The sequence below is a fragment of the Leopardus geoffroyi genome, chromosome B2 (assembly GCF_018350155.1).
Source record: "Leopardus geoffroyi isolate Oge1 chromosome B2, O.geoffroyi_Oge1_pat1.0, whole genome shotgun sequence".
In the NCBI taxonomy this organism is placed as follows: Eukaryota; Metazoa; Chordata; class Mammalia; order Carnivora; family Felidae; genus Leopardus; species Leopardus geoffroyi.
This window is the reverse complement of record NC_059332.1, coordinates 149,383,397-149,400,385: the sequence shown is the minus strand read 5'-3', so window position 1 is coordinate 149,400,385 and position 16,989 is coordinate 149,383,397. Positions and strand designations below refer to the sequence as shown.

Here is a 16,989-nt window from a genome sequence, read left to right as displayed (position 1 = left end):
GGGACTGTTCGAGTGTTATTTGGGCAGGAACCACACACGAGCACATCCAGGGGGCTCAGTCCACGTACTAAGTTAAAGAAAATGACTTCCTAACCTTGGTCTTCATCACCCCCCAAAGAGTTGAAGTAGAGAAACAGGAGAAAGCAGAATCTACGTTTAGGGTTCTCTGCTTTCTAGAAATAGAAGCCAAGTCTGCTCCAACTTGAGCAGAGAGGACAGTCCTGAGAAGGCCGTGGGGTGTAAGAAGGCGGGGAGGGGAGGCCGGGCAAGCGGGCCGTGGAAAGGGCGGGCGGGCTGCGGGGACAGAAGGGGGGTCCGTCAGGGGCTGGGGGAGACGGGGGCTGCGGTTTGACCTCACACGCTGCTGGGGGAGGGGCCCGGGCATGTTTGACCAGAGAAGGGCGGCCTGACTGCCGGCTGCCACTACAGCTGGGCCGCGGAGCACCCCTCTGTGCTGGGCACCGACGCGCATGGTTGTGGCACGTGTAGCCCCGGTCATCCACTTACCGCGTGCCCAACACGGGCCGGCCCTGGTCTGAGACTTGGCCTCCCCGCAGGGCTTGGATCCTGGTGGTGGGAGACGGTGACCAACGAGGAAGATGGCCCGATGTGTTAGAAGGCGGTTCATGCAGTGGGAAAAAGAAAGCAGATCGAAGGGTCCGTCGAGGGGGGCGGGGGGCAGCAGGCTGTGGCAGCGGATCGGGTAGCCGGGTCGGCACCACTGGGACGCTGAGTCCCAACAGAGACTTTGAGAAGTCGGGGGGCTGGCCGCTCAGGTCTGGGGGGCCTGCGGTCAGGCAGGGAGGTCAGCCAAGCGGGGAGATCAAGCCACAAGGAAGCTCGGGTGCCACTGGGCCGCGAGCCCAGAGGAGACGCGCGGGGATGGGGCGGGTCACACAGGGCCTGGCAGGGACCCCCGTGAGCACGGTACGGGGCAGGTAGGTTTCAGAAGTTGCCCACACACGTCTATTACGTGGCAGAGCTGGTCGCGAAACCTGAGGAATTCTGTGCCTTCCACCCTCCCGAGGAAGGACCACGGGGTCCCTACCTCTGCCCATGGGGCCCCGTCCCCGCAACTGAGACTCGGCCCCCCCATAAATGCTGCACCTGTGTTCTGAGCGGAGTGAGGACTGTTCTCTGAATCTCGCGTGCCCACGTTTGGCTTCTCGGGAACGGAAGTTGACATTTCCATCTGCTTTGTCTCATTGTTCACCAACGAAAACACCAAATCGAGGGCAAAAACAGCCTGTATCTTAGCAGATGAGGTATCCGAATGCGGTCCCACACCAGTGAAAGGAACAGGGTGAACCTGGGGCGTTTTCCAGGATGTGTGGCCCTTGGGAGGGCACCACTGGCATCACGTGATTGTTTCTCCTGAATGTCAAAGTGGAATGATGAGTTCTTTTTTAAGAACGAGATTTTCCGGGGCGCCTGGGTGGCTCAGTCTGTTGAGCGTCCGACTTCAGCTCAGGTCACGATCTCGCGGTCCGTGAGTTCGAGCCCCGCGTCCGTCGGGCTCTGGGCTGATGGCTCGGAGCCTGGAGCCTGCTTCGGATTCTGTGTCTCCTTCTCTCTCTGCCCCTCTCCCGTTCATGCTCTGTCTCTCTCTGTCTCAAAAATAAATAAACGTAAAAAAAAAAAAAATGTTTTAAAAAAGAACGAGATTTTCCTGCTTATAAAAAACCTAGGAGATATGGAGAAGTATAGATTAGGTAATAAAAATCATTCATGATCCTACTATTGGGGGATGAGCCCTTCTCCCATCTTCGTGTATTTCCTATAGACAAGGAGAGCTATTAAAAATTAACACGAGGGATGGGGCGCCTGGCTGGCTCAGTCGGTTAAGCGTCGGACTTCAGCTGGGGTCGTGATCTCACGGTCCCGGAGTTCGAGCCCCACGTCGGGCTCTGTGCTGACAGCTGGGAGCCCGGAGCCTGCTTCGGATTCTGTGTCTCCCTCTCTCTCTGCCCCTCCCCTGCTCCCGCTCTGTCTCTCTCTCCTTCAAAAATAAACAAACATTAACAAAAGTAAAGAACAATTAACACGAGGGGCCTTAAGGAAGACTCTTGTTGGGTCGAGCACTGGGTGTCCGATGTAGAGGACCATATGCTAACTACCTTGGACGTCAGTTAAGAAAAATCAATAATAAAAAAATTATTATTAAAAAAAATTGACACGAGGATTTTTCTCACATTATTAAATACGTTCCTACCACATGGTGTGACTGGCTCTGTAGCTTTGCACTGGTTTCGTAATTCTGAAGACAAATTCCCTGAGCGAACACTTGGCTTGTCCCCCTTCTGGGGCATTATAATACCACCGCGGTGAGCCGCTGTGCCTGCTGAATTTCTGTAGTTGTGAGTCATGAAAAAGTCACGCGTCTCTAGGTGCGTGTCTGGGTTTCCTTGGGACGCACCTCTGGAAAAGGGAGCCGTGAGTATGAACATATTGATTTGTTTATGACGACTTTTCCCCTGGAAAGTCTGCACCAATGTTCGCGCCAAAGCGTGTCTGAGAATGGCCCTTCCGTTCACCTGCAAACACGTGACAGGATCAAAGATAGGATCATCTTTGACGCGTTGTTCTTCAAAGTATTCTGTTTTCGAAATGCGACAATACCCACTAAGGTCCATAAAGTGTTTAGTGTCTACCGGACTTTTCTTTTCATTGGTGGACTTTTCCCCTTGACCGGACTTGAGATGGGACCCTCTGAGCCTCTTTCCAACGAGGCCTCGTCCTTGGGCCTCGTCCTTGGGCCCTGTCCTTGGCCGGCCCAGCCCCATTGTGGCAACAGCCTTGCTCCGTTTGGAGAGTTTCTCCTCCCTCGATGCCTGATCACCCCTGTGACGTCTCCGCAGTGATTCCCCACGCACTGAGCCCCACTCTGCCCCTCTGCCGTGACCCCAGCCCTCTTTGTTCTGTTTGGGGCTGACTTTGCTCTCTCTTGCTGTTGTGACCGTTTGGGCAACTGACGCAGAGCCCTAAATAAAGTCTTCCTTACCGTCTTTTAACAAGTGGCAGAATAATTATTTCTCTGACACGGTACATATATGAACCCATGCAATTAGCCTGACGTCTTTGTGACACAGAGGTTACTTCAAGGCTGAGGCCCAGAGAGGCTGATCTGCCTGCCCACGGTCACCCAGCAGCAGGGGTGGGAGCTGAGTTTGAACCTCAGCAGGCCTGCTCCCGACTGCTGCCTCGTGTATGTGCCATGGGCTTCAAGGACGGAGGGAAGGGGGCTTGGAGTTGTGAAATCGGTGAAGAGATACCCTACCAAGAGGCTTTACTCTTCTTCCACTAGGTTAGCGTTCTGCCCTGGCTGGTCCCTTTGAGCTGGCTGGACCAGGGTTGTGGCAGAATAACTCAGGACCCCTGCCTCTCGTCAGCACAGCTGCTGACCTCCTTTAGCAGCCCTGCGGCTGGTCTCAAGGGTTAACTTGCTTCAAGGGAACGCACTCCTTGCTTGCTGACTTAGGGCCCGGGATCTGTAACACAACTCATTGACTTTCTTTGAGATTTGCCTTGGGGAGTGAAGGATCAGAACATCCCCAGGCCCCAGAGGCCAGCGGGTCTGTCTGAAGCCCCCTCGGCTTTGTGATCAGCCCAGTGATCTGTTAGCAAAAAATGTTTTTCTTTTCTAAGGACGTGCGCGTGACTTTGCTGACATCCCTTTGCGCATCCGTAGACTTTGAGCTCCTCGGTGGAAAGAACAGAATACTCTTGCACAACCCTTGGGCACCGAGGAGCCAGACCTCCTTGCACAACCCGCCTAACCTCCCCCTCCCCCGACCCCACCCCAGGCGCCAAGAAACCAGACTTCCTTGCACAGCTCACCCACCTGACCCCCTGCTCCCCGCCCCAGGCACCAAGGAACTAGACCTTGGACAACCTCGGAGCACCGAGATAACTCCGTGGCTGACATCATCAGTCTGCACGTAGCCAAGAAATGTCACAGACCACTGCCCTCCTTGAACTGATTAAACCCCTCTCAAAATCTCTGGACCAGGCAGAAAACCGGGAGTTGGCCTTTGGACGAGAGGCCGCCTTCTCCCCAGGTGGCCGGCCTCCAGAGTAAAGCTCCTATTCCTTCCCAGTCAACACTCCTCTCTTGAGTGGTGGCCGTCACAGCGACAGGCAGCGGAACATGGGCTTCGGTGACACATTCGGCGAGCCGGGCTGGGGGGCGGGCAGGCCCGGGCCTGGGCAGAGGAAGCAGAAGGCCAGGCCGCAAGCCCGGGCTCACTCTTTGCTTCCAGGCTAGTCGCTCTGAGGGTCACGGGAGACAAGCTGGAGCTTAGTTGGCCTTGGAAGGGAGCCTGGGGGGCCGGCCCTGCTGCTGTGCTTGTCTTGAGGAAACTGCCTGCTGATTCCAGACCAACCACACCAACTGCTAGTTTCGCCTTTCGGTTTGAGGGGACAGGACGGGAGCCTTTGGCCGAGCTGCTTCTGGACCAGGTGAGTCGCTCGGAGTAGCCGCCATATTTGGAACTTGGAGCAGGTCTGTTTTGGGGTGTGAGGGGGCTGTATTGTGTTGTGTTAAGCTTGTGTACAATGCGGGTTCTATTTCTGTCCCACCAAACAGCCCATAGGGCCGTATGTTGAACACATGGGAAGAATATAACCCAAAGCCCAGGACTACGAAAAGGGTGACTATTTTCTACCGTTACACTACCTGGCCTATGTATGCGGGTGAAACGCCCCCCACCCCCACTTTGCGGGGGGAAGCAAATGCTAACAGCTGCAGCTGGTCATGATTCTGGGTCTTTCGTGTTCGTTCTGGGCTTTTGCCCGGGAGGATGGGGAATGCACCTTTGGTTCCCAAAGAAGGTCCACGAGGACATATTTCCCAGAAACGGTGCAGAGAGCTGGAAAGCAATCGGAGGAAAAGCCTGTTTTGCAGGAAGGGAGACAGGAACCAGAGAAAATGGAATGTTAGTCTAGACTTTAACCGCCCCCCTGCCCTCCCGCCTCACCGGCGGCACGCCTGTCCCCTCTGCCGCCACCTCCTCAACTCCTGTTCCTGCACCACTGCAGGGGTGGCTTGTGTCACGGGCCCCCTGGGCCATCCTCAGTGCCTCTGGCATCATTAGCTCCTGACCCTCCTACCATCACTGTTGAGGAGCCAAGAGCCCTCAAGCTGTTGGACCACTTCCTTACGAGGCTCAAACCGAGGCAAGTCCCACATCAGCACGGAGGGTCCCGGGGGCTCCCCCAGCACTGAAACTGCCAGATGTCCCCACAGTTGCCCCAAACACAACAGACAGTGGGAACAAACAGAGCGACTGTCATGGACGCAGGTGCAACGTATTTGATGTTAAGGCTCGTTCAAAGCTGTTAGTTTAACTGAAATAGACATGTCCTTAGAGTTCTTGGCATTGGATATAAAACCTTTATTCTACCAAGGATTACTAAAAGTCAAATAAGCTCATGTTATTTCGACTGCGATTTGTCAGCAAAGGTGGCTTCAAATGATGGTTCCTTTTGTCTCATGAAGTTCTCCTGCGTAATTATTAAGATAGCTTTCAAAATCTTTGGCAACCTAAAACTTGGAGTTTTTGCTAAATTATAAATTGGGTTGAATTCATTGGATAGCTAAGTCTTGAAAATACTGAAACATGAATTATTGAACATATGGATTATCTGCTTTAAAACAATTTTTTTAATGTTTATTTTATTTTTTTTTTTTTAATTTTTTTTTTTTCAACGTTTATTTATTTTTGGGACAGAGAGAGACAGAGCATGAATGGGGGAGGGGCAGAGAGAGAGGGAGACACAGAATCGGAAACAGGCTCCAGGCCCTGAGCCATCAGCCCAGAGCCCGACGCGGGGCTCGAACTCACGGACCGCGAGATCGTGACCTGGCTGAAGTCGGACGCTTAACCGACTGCGCCACCCAGGCGCCCCTTAATGTTTATTTTTGAGAGAGAGAGAGAGAGAGAGAGGAGGAGGGGCAGAGAGAGAGGGAGACACAGTATCTGAAGCAGTCTCCAGGCTCTAAGCTGTCGGGACAGAGCCCGACACAGGGCTCAAACTCACGAACTGTGAGATCATGACCTGAGCCGAAGCTGGATGTTTAACCGACTGAGCCACCCAAGAGCCCCAAGGATTATGTGCTTTTGACTTCTTATTGCAGAGAAACTAAAGATGCTTGGGTCCTTACTGAAAGATCGTACTATGAAAAATGCATGTTCCTAAAAACTATGAAATGTATTCATACCTTTGCCATCTAAAGAATCCTGGTGTAACAAACACTTCAGGGGCACCTGGGTGCCTCAGTCGGTTGGGCGTCCGACTTCAGCTCAGGTCATGATCTTGCGATTCGTGGGTTCGAGCCCCGCGTCGGGTTCTGCGCTGACAGCCCGGAGCCTGGAGCCTATTTTGGATTCTGTGTCTCCCTCTCTCTCCGCCCCTCCCCCGCTTGTGCTCTGTCTCTCTCTGTCTCTCAAAAAGAAATAAATGTAAAAAAAAAAATTTAAACAAACACTTCACAACTGGTTACTACTTAGTTTTCCCTGGAGACTAAGGTTTCCAAGAATTAAAATTCTGCTAAGTGTAGGGAAGCCTGGTGGAAATGATAAGGAAAGTAGGAGATAAGTAAGAAAGGTATAAGAAATGAGAATACATTTCTGTTGAGGTAAAAGGAAGTAGTTTTGTCCTAACCTGAGACCATTTATCTAGAGAGAAGGCTTAGAACAGAATCTGAATGCAAAAGAAAGTTGTAGAAGTCTTGCAAAGGGAAAGCGTTAGAAAGGAATTTTACGTGTGGTCAGGACTAAGATCGAAATGAATGGATTTCAAAAAGTCCACTGGTAGAGGCTTTTCTCTCGGTTCAAAAGACGAAGTGTTCTTGGACTGTTGGTTTGCACTTGATAAGAAATTGTAAACAAAGCCTTTCTCTTTTCTTTGCCCGGAAAACCAAAGTTTCTATGTTTTGTCTTTATTGGACGTTTGGTTCCTAAAGAGAGCTAAAATTTCTCAGTATTAAAGGGGCTGAGGTTTTTTTCTTAGCGTATTTATTTAGTTATTTAGAAGGTGTGCGTAGGAGGGGCGAGAGAGAGGGAGGGAGAGAATCCCAAGCAGACTCCACGCTGTCAGCACAGAACCCAGCGCGGAGCTCGATCCCCTGAACCGTGAGATCATGACCTGAGCCGAAATCAAGAGTTGGAGACTTAACCGTCGGAGCTGCCCGGGCACCCCTAAAGGAGTCAAGTTTTACGCACAACTATGTAACCCTATGTAGTTGTCTTTGGAGTCTCTTTTGCTGCTTTGGTTAAACAAATGATTAAGTTTTAAGTTTTGCAATGAGCTGTAATCCTTGTTTGGCATGCACTTTATAACTTTCTGAGGTTTTACTCATTTATTTAAAGAAAGGCAGCCTGCCACTGTCAGGCTGGGGTCCTGGAAGCCTGACTACCCTACGTTCTCCCACAAACGGACATCGAGGGCGTGTTTGGAGGTCTAGCAGGGGGTGCAGCTAGTGTACCCTTGACCAAAGAACAGTCCTCCTCTCTCGGGGAAGGAAGATCATCTTCTTCCACCAAGAGAGCGCCCACCAGTTCAGCTAAATGAACCCTGGTGATCAATGCGGTGAGAGATGTCACAGCCAGATCGCCATCGCCTCCTTTGTTTTTTTTTTTTTTTTTTTTTTTTTAGAAAACACAAAATTCCCAAGATTCGGATTCTAAATGAAATCTTTTTGACTCATTGGGCTTGTTTATTTGGTATGTTAAAGGACATGGGAAGCATTGTCAACCAGACGATGATAGACTTTGGGTTTGATTGCGTGGGTAAATGCTGTCACTGTTTTAGGAACTAGGTGAAGTTGCTAACGTGTTAGTATGTGCTGGTGTAAGGCCACCACTTGAATTATGGAAATGTCATGTGTCACAGAAATAACCCGATTTCCTTGTCATCTGCATTAGAACGAGCTCTCGTCAGATCTTTAGCTGGGGCTATTTTTTAGGGTTTTTTTTTTTTTTTTGTCATTTATAGTTATTGTTTGTTATAGTTATTGTTTTGGGATCTTCAAGAACATAAAACTAAGCTGAAAGTTTCCAGAATTTATGAAAAAACTGCATTCAAACAGAACAAGAATTATTAGTAACATGGGGCTGAATGGATTGAGGAAGATGATGGTAGTTTTTATGACTCGTGCTTGAAATATTGCTGGTTTTCTAATGTTTTCTCTTCCACATTCAAGGAAACGTTCTCTTACTTATGACTTACAGAAATACGATAAATTATTCTTTTGTGAACAAATTGAAGCATTTAATTTTTCTCCCGACCTGAGCCCTCTGAAATTCAGAAACTCTCAGGAAGTATTCTTTCTTTCATGGTGATTATAGTTACCTATGTAAGTTCAAGAAGAATCTGTTCTCCTTGTCACAGGACACCATTGGGAACATTGGTGACTTTACCAAGGCTTTGACTGGAATGTCATATTTGGGAGTGACATTCATAGACTCACATATGACCAGACAGCTTTAGGGAACTAAGGTTGACTTTACGAAGCATGGAACCAATAAAGCCCCTTGGAGACGTTGGCCTGATACCTGGCTGCCAGGGTTTCTAGCAACCTTACCAGGTGAGTAAAGAGCGTCACTTCCTGGCAGGTGCTGGAAACTCAGGATATTTGGGGACCTCAAGGACAAGAATTTGCCCAAATTTACAGGTGTTGTAGGCAAGTGTGATGGCAAGCATTTGAGTTGGCTTTTGGCCTCAAGAATCTATTAAAAGTTCAATCCGGAGATTCCTTATGAAGAGTTCCAGCAAACCGAGTTTTAAAGAATCTACATGGTCAATCACTGTTCTTGCTGAGCTTATATAAATAATTAGGCCAAGTCTGTTAAAACTGGATTTGTTTTCAAATGAATTAATCTTAATTTGGCTATCGTTGGAAGTGAGAGTGGTTATTATGGTTTAATAACACACTTCTGGGGATGTTAAATTCTTGTTCTGATTAACTCTCTTTGAATGTTGTTTCCCTAAGCGAGACAACTCGATGTTAACTTCAGAGAAATGGACACAGTAGGTCACGTATAGACAGTCTTTGTGCTTGTTGCTCTGTGGGGACAGTAACAGCTCCCATGGGCATGTGATTACGTGACCGGCTAAACGATAGGATGGACTCCCAGCAATTGTGTAACTCAACTCTCACCTTGACCATCGATGCGGCCACGATGACAAAATCACTTAAAAGCCCGAGTGTACCTCACTCCACTGGGCTGACAATGGACTTGTGGAGACAGTAGGTGGTCCCACTTTCCTTATGGTTGGATTGGATGATGCCCTTGGGGACACCCATATGCCCAGACATCTTCTCCCACTTGCCAGAAATTCCTTATAATTGGGATATTGTTAAGAGTAGACATCAAACGAAAAGAGCTTCTTGGTGGTTTGATCTCTTAGCCATATTCATCCCAGGAACTATGTCTGTTATGTAAAATTGCAAGTAGAGGCTTTACCCGAGCATCCAGTGGCCACCTGTAACCAAATCCGCCACACAGCCACCCACAAATTTGAAAGGTGGCTCTCCAAAACCAAATGGCCCTTGGTATGCTGACTGTAGTTGAAGGAGGCCCATTTTAATGCTCTCATTAAAACAGAGTGCCGTCTATGTCCAAATTACCTGAAAGACATAACAGAAGTCATGAAAAATTCACATAAAAATATCACAGCTATAGATGCTCTCTCCGTAAATTCTTTTAGCAGCTGGCTACATTCAACTCCTTCCAAGAGGAAATATAACGTAGTGAGCATGGCTGTGTTTCTCATTCCCCTTCTCTTTGGTTGGTGTTTGACTTTTTACATCTGTTGAGCAGGAGCTCATGCCATCAGTAATGGCCTGGAGATGCCCTTACTGTCCCCCTCACAGCAAACGCAGGAAACGAGATTCTCCCACTCTGTAACAACTTCCGCTCCCAAATCCCTACGCCTCCCGATCAGCAGGAAGTAGCTACAGAAGACAGACCTTTGCCCCTAATCCCATAGTTACAGAACAGTGAGATCAACAGTGGGGATTGATAGCAGCCCTGCGTCTGTTCTTAAGGGTTACCTTGCTTCAAGGGAACACACTCCTCGCTTGCTGACTTACGGCCCTTGATCCGTAACAACTCATTTACCTTCTTTGGGATTTGCAGACCGTTGGCCTTGGGGAATGAAGGACCAGAACATCCCCAGGCCCCAGAGGCCAGCGGGTCCACTTGAATCTGTGTTGGCCTTCTGATCAGCCTGGCGATCTGGTAGCAAAAAATGTTTTTCTTCTTTAAGGTCATGCACATGACTTTGCTGATATCCCTTTGTGCATCCGTAGACCTCGTGCTCCTTTTTGGAAAGAACAGAGCACTCCTGCACAACCGTTGGGCACCGAGAAACCAGACCTCCTTGTACAACCCGCCCAACCTACCCCCCCCCCCCCAAGCCCTGCCCCAGGCACCAAGGAACTAGACATTGCACAACCTCGGAGCACCGAGATAACTCTGTAGCTGACATCATCAGTCTGCACGTAGCCAAGAAATGTCACAGACCACTGCCCTCCCTTAACTGATTAAGCCCCTCTCAAAATCTCTGGGCCAGTCAGAAAACTGGGAGTTGGCCTTTGGACGAGAGACCGCCTTCTCCCCAGGTGGCCGGCCTCCAGAGTAAAGCTCCTATTCCTTTCCGGTCGACAATCGTCTCTTGAGTGGTGGCCTTTCAGAGTGATGGGCAGCCCAGCTTGGCTTTTGGTGACACTTGGCTGGAGTAGACACATTAAGGGCAAAAGGAAGGGACTCCAGTTGTGTTTCCTTATCACCGGGTGGTGGTGCCCTCTTGGGGATCGGACTCACTCACAGCTCCCCCTCCCAGGGATGCCCAGGCTACCCTCCCAGTGCCAGGATCCAGACCCATGAAAGCACCTATGGGAGGGAATGGTGTGACTTGATGGAACAAGAAACACAGAAAATGACTCCTGGGGCGCCTGGGGGGCTCAGTCGGTTAAGCGTCCAACCTCGGCTCGGGTCACTATCTCACGGTTCGTGAGCCCGTGTCAGGCTCTGTGCTGGGCAGGGAGCCTGCTTAAGATTCTCTTTCTCCCTCTCTCTCTGCCCACTCCCCACTCTCTCTCGTTCTCTCTCTCTCTCTCAAAATAAGCAGATGAACTCTAAAAAATAGAAAAGAAAAATTACAAGTGTTCGTGAGGATATAGAGAAAGGCAAACCCTCATATATTGCTGCTGGGAAAGTGAAATGGTTCAGCAATGTGGAGAACAGATTGGTGGTTCCTCAAATGTTAAACATAGACTTACCGATACCCGACAATTCCGCTCCTAGGTAAATACCCCTCAAAACGGAAAACAGGTACGTAACCTACTAGATGTGCGCGCACAAGATGGAAACAACCCAAACGTCCATCAGTGGATGAATGAACACGCAGATTGTGGTCTAAACATACAGTAAAATATCAGCCATCAAAAAAAAATGAAGTTCTGATACTGCTACCGTGTGGATGAAGTTCAGAATCGTTGCATCGCATGAAAGAAGCTGGACACAAAATGCCACATATCTTATGATGACCTTTATTTAAAATATCCAAAATAGGTAAATTGGCAGACAGGATGCAGACTGCTGGCTGGCAGGGCCAGGGGAGGGACATATGGGGGCCACTGATTAATAGGGATGGGGTTGCCTTTTGAGGCGATGGAAACGTTTTAGAACTAGGCTGAGGTGTATAACATGATAAATATTCTAATGTCCCTGAACTAGGCACCTTAAAACCGTTAATTTGAGGGGCGCCTGCGTGGCTCAGTCCATTAAGCGTCTGACTTCAGCTCAGGTCATGATCTCACGTGAGTTTGAGCCCCGCATCGGGTTCACTGCTCTCAGCGCAGAGCCTGCTTCGGATCCCCTGTCTCCCTCTCTCTCCGTCTCTCCCCGGATTCCATGCTTGTTCTCTCTCTCTCTCTGTCTCAAAAATAAATAAACAGAAAAACGTTAAAGATAAAATAGAGCAAGAAAAAATTACACGGCAAGGGCCAACACGCAATGCCCTACCCCCCACACCCCCCCAAGCACAGGTGGCTGTCTGGTAGCTCATGAAGGACAGTGACCGGGGACGCTGGCACAGGGTGCTGGCTCCTGTTGTGACAACTGGCTGGAGACGCGCGGGGCCTGGCCCGCCAGGACCAGGGACCCCACCGGTTGCATTGGCGTCAGAGCTCCGGGCTCGGGGAGGGCGGCAGGGGGCATCGAGGCTGGGTCGGTGGGCGAGGAGAGACACAGAGAGCAGAGGAGGGAGGACCAGCCCCCTGGGAGGCCACCCAGGCAGGACCCGGCCAGAGTGCTTCTCTAGGGACTTAGCAGAGATTAAAATCGCCTGGCAGGCCTGTGAGGCCACTTTATTCAAAATACCACCCCGGGGGAGAAAACAAACATCACATTGTTTGGTGGCTTGTGGATTTTTTTTCTGTTTCTTTTGCAAGTGCAAAGCTAGAGGGAACACAGACTTGTGAGCCCTTCCAATTGTCATGAAAAGGACTCAGAAGAGAGGAGATTTCTCACATTCTTAAATACGCTTGGTGATAATGTGTAGTTTTTGTCATTAAAATGGCCTTTAAGTGGCAGTGCCATTAAATGATTTTTTTTTCCTTCTCAGCCCCGAGTTCAGAGCTCTTCCGCATAGGCCCTGGCTGCCCCGGGAGACTTAAAAACAAAACAGTGAAAACACAACTCCGCCTTCAGAATCCCCGACTAAAACTTTTCTTCCTGCAACCCCCCCACCCCCATGGACCAGACATTTAAATGTATCTCCAGCGCCGCAACTTAAAATCCATGCAAATTTTGTGTCTTTCCTCCTCATCATTTACAGAGGAGAAACCTTGCCAATTTGGGTCTTCTGTGTAATTGGGGGGAATGGAAGGAGTTCGGAGAGATGTTAATTCCTGACATGAAAATCCCGGGAGGCTGCTGTCTGGCTTTTGGTAACATGAACCGTCTCCAACACTGGGGAACAGCACCCCGCACGTTACTGAACCAGACAGAGCCGAGTTGCCTCCAGCGGGTTCCGGGTGTGGACAGTATGAGCCCTTAAGAGTCTGTACCGGAGTTGGTGGGGGGTGTGGGGGGGTGCTCAGTGGGTTGAGCGTCCGACTTCCGCTCAGGTCACGATCTCACAGTCCGTGAGTTCAAGCCCCGCGTCGGGCTCTGTGCTGACAGCTCAGGGCCGGGAGCTGCTTCGGATTTGGTGTCTCTCTCTCTCTCTGCCCCTCCCCCGCTTGTGCATGTTGTCTCTCTCTCTCTCTCTCAAAAATAAATAAGTAGGGGCGCCTGGGTGGCGCAGTCGGTTAAGCGTCCGACTTCAGCCAGGTCACGATCTCGCGGTCCGTGGGTTCGAGCCCCGCGTCGGGCTCTGGGCTGATGGCTCAGAGCCTGGAGCCTGTTTCCGATTCTGTGTCTCCCTCTCTCTCTGCCCCTCCCCCGTTCATGCTCTGTCTCTCTCTGTCCCAAAAATAAATAAACGTTGAAAAAAAAAAATTAAAAAAAAAAATAAATAAATAAGTAAACATAAAAAAACAATCAGGGTGAGGGCACCGTCCTGACCAAGTAAATCAGAACGTCCGGGAATGACTGAGGCCTCTGACTTAGGCGTTTTGGTGACACTCCCTGGGGACCCTCACGTGCAGCCAGAGTCCACAGCCGGTGCCCCACTCTGCTCCAAGCCCTGCTCCACGTGGGCAGCAGCACCGACCCTGCCCCAAACCTGCCACATCAAAGTCTCCGTTGAGGGGTCAGGAACGTGTCCCCCCAGCGCCCCAGGGGGCCGTGCGCATTGAGTCCCATCAACGCGAGGGCACCTCTGGCACAAGGAACAGGATGATGTCGCCTTTGTAAAGCTCCTCGGCACCCACAGAATGGGCTGTTCCTTAGTGAGAGGGTTTCGAGACCCTGCCGGGGTCCCCCGTTTCACTGGCCCCCAGCTGTGCTGAACCACAGTACCGGGGACGTCCGGCCGTCAGGGGTTCCCCGGCAGCACTCGCGAACCCCCGTTTGGGAATGCCCTAGAGCGTCTTGTTTCCTCGTCGCTGGCAGAGAGGGGGGCACGGCCATGCTGGGAGGCTGGGACTGGGCAGCCGGCCAGACTCACTGGCCATCTGAGAGCCGCAGTCTCACGCCAGACCCAGAGCCGACGGGCCTCCGTGGCAGATCCAAACACTGACGCGCGTCATGGGCCTCTGGGGTTCCTCTCAACGAAGCAAAGCTTTGAACGTCCCGCTCTCCCCCTCCTCCCCCGAGTTGTCACCCTCAAGGGCGATGTCTGGCCTCTGAGTGCAAGGCCGCTCAGGGCCCGCTTCCCCGAGGGGGCCCGGAGACCTCCCAGCAATGTTCCCGAAGGCACTTACAGTCGTGCCACATGGGCGCATGTGAATTCTTGGAAAGGTGGACAGCCTGCGTCTTCAACTCTGCTGGTGAGTCAGGACACGGTGAGGGCTGGTCCGGCCGCCTGGCCCTCCACTCACACACCTGTGAGGCCGTGCCCTGGACGGGGTCACCGACGTAAGGGAAGCGTGTCTGCTTCCGGCCCTCCTTTCCCACCGCAGGAGGCAGGTATGGGCAGGTGCTCTGTTCCCCGGACACCCAGCCCCGGCCGGCAGGTGCCAAGAACCCCGTCAGGCGACACCCGGTTACCTGCTCTCCGATGGCTCCTTTCTACTCGGAAGGTAAAAGCCACGTGGGAACCAGCACGTAGGAGCGGGTGCCCTGCCCACACGGCCCTCACCCCCCGCGACCCCCCACCCGGCTGCGGGCCACCTCCTGGCCCCTTCCGCACGCGCACCCCTTGGCCCGCCTGGCGCACTCCAGCTCGGGGTCGCGTCCGCGCCACCCTCACTTCCTCCTGTCTGGTTTTACCTCCTCGTCCTCAGTCCAGGCGAGTTGGGCTTCTTCCTGGCTGCGCTGCTGATGCTGTTGTCCCCCTGTTGTGTGACTTCCCAGGCTGCGATTTATCAGCATTCCAACCCAATTCCCCAGTGGGAGAGCCCGGGGCCCTGGCCGACCCCGCTGGCTGGGGACGAACCCTTTCAGCTCCGGCCACACTTCCTCCCGGGGTCTGTCCACGCAGGGCCTCGGGGCGCAGGGACAAGCTCTCTGGAGAAACCTCACGATGGCTCGGGCATCTGCTGGCCCAGCCCCCACCTGCCGCCAGAGGGTGGGGGCACTTCCTGTGGGACACCGGGTAGGACAGACCGTGAACGCTGGGAATAACCACAGCGGGAACAGCAGAATATGGTAAAGAAAGGACCGTCTCCACCGCCGTGGGCTTCGCCCATCTCCGGCCCTCCGTGGGAAGCGTTTGTCCCTCTAGCGATGGTTATGTTAGACGTGACGCACTGACCCGACCGATTTTTCACAAACTATTCCTCCCATAGCTCGGCCAATGATTCTATAGATTTTCTTTGCGTCTCAAATTATCTGCGGTTGAGGATCGTGGTTTTTGTGGCATCACACTTTCAATGAAATGAAACAGACATCCAAAAGACAAACCGAGCTTCTCAATGATGAGGCTCAACAGATACTAAACGACTCTGTTCGCTTGGCCGTGAAAGTCGGAAACCCTGACTGTCCAGCCCTGTCCTCATGTCCTTGTGCTCACGCGGAGCACCGTGGTCCGAAGACAGGTGTGCCCGCCAGCGGGCGTCTCTGTGTTTGCACGTGTGTAATGTGTAGAACCTTCTACACACGCCTTTTTACGAGTAGGAGGCTCGGCTCGTATCCTGACACGCCCGCCGAAGGAATGACTCGACCCAAGTTACTCACTTGCGCAGCACGTGTTTGCGTTGAACCTTCTGTCCGGGCTTTGCTTTATTTCTATCCCTAAACCCACTTGACTTGTTGTTCTCCTTTGTGGTTTCCAATCAGGATGACTCATTTTTTGTAGCGCCCGTCCGGGCTCGCTGGCTTGCCAGGAGAGATTTGCATGTGTGTGACAAGTGTGGGCTTGTCTGTTTTGGTCCCGGAGCTGGGTAGTGAGCGGGACGCCGTTCGCCATTCATGACTTCATCTCCCTTCTTTCTGTCAGCTTTGGAAGATATCCAGTTAGCTCCACAAAGGCCCCGTGGTAGCCTTTTCTGCCCACACACGTCCTGCCCCGTGCATGGCCCTCCGCTGTCCTCTGAAAAGGTGAGGCCCATCTTGCCGTTCAGCTGGAACATTCAGGGTTCCCTGGCTTTATGTTCCCAATGCCGTCTTTGCTGTCTTTCTTACTCCCCATATTTGGTCAACAAAATGGGGGGGGGGAGTCCTTTCTAATGCCAGACACACTAAGTGGTGGAGATCGAGCCAGTTAGACTCTTGAAATAAGTTAAGCTAAAAACAAAAACAAAAACGAACAAAAAACCCGCAACTGATTCGAAGAAGCCTGGAAAGCTGCTCGGAGTCTAGAGAGTGTGGCGCGGGAAGGTAAGCAGGTGCGGCCAAAGTCACAACGGGGAGTCACCCGATGCCATCGCTACCGCGGTCCCACCCCGTCGAGGCCGCCGCATGCTCTGAGTATCCCCCCCCCCCCAGCCCCAGAAATCATATCCAAGCAGAAGCTTCCGATTGGGCAGGCGTGGGTCCCGAGCCGGTTGAAAGCTGCCAAAGGTGCAGGGTTCGGATGGGGGGTGGCCGTGCGGGACCAGAGCACACGAGTGTGCAAAGCTGCACGCTCCTGGGACCCTCTGGCGTCTCCTCTCTGGGGGGGGCACCACAGTGGGAAGTTAGGAGGGCCGGTCACAAGGGGCTTTGTGGGTCCCGGATGGACTCGGGGCCTCATCCTGCCCCAGGGCCCCTCATTCTCCAGCACCCTGACCCCCGAGGCTGGAGGGGCCCTGCTGTGGCAGGGGTGGGGCTGCCCTGGGCCCCGAGGGGTGTGGGCAGCATCCCCGGGCTCCACCCACAAGCTCCCTGGCACACGCCCCTCCCCCACTTATCCCCAAATCAAAACCGTCTGGGGGTTTCTCACCAGGCCCTTCCC

General features: G+C 52.1%; 1 long non-coding RNA gene across 1 annotated transcript; it reads left to right on the top strand.

The window, feature by feature from the left end:
* Nucleotides 1-3,875: 3,875 nt before the first annotated feature.
* On the top strand, nucleotides 3,876-11,767 carry LOC123609859. Its single transcript, XR_006718006.1, has 3 exons — nucleotides 3,876-4,458; nucleotides 8,392-8,587; nucleotides 11,313-11,767. It is a non-coding gene; the product is annotated as an uncharacterized LOC123609859 (long non-coding RNA).
* Nucleotides 11,768-16,989: the final 5,222 nt, after the last annotated feature.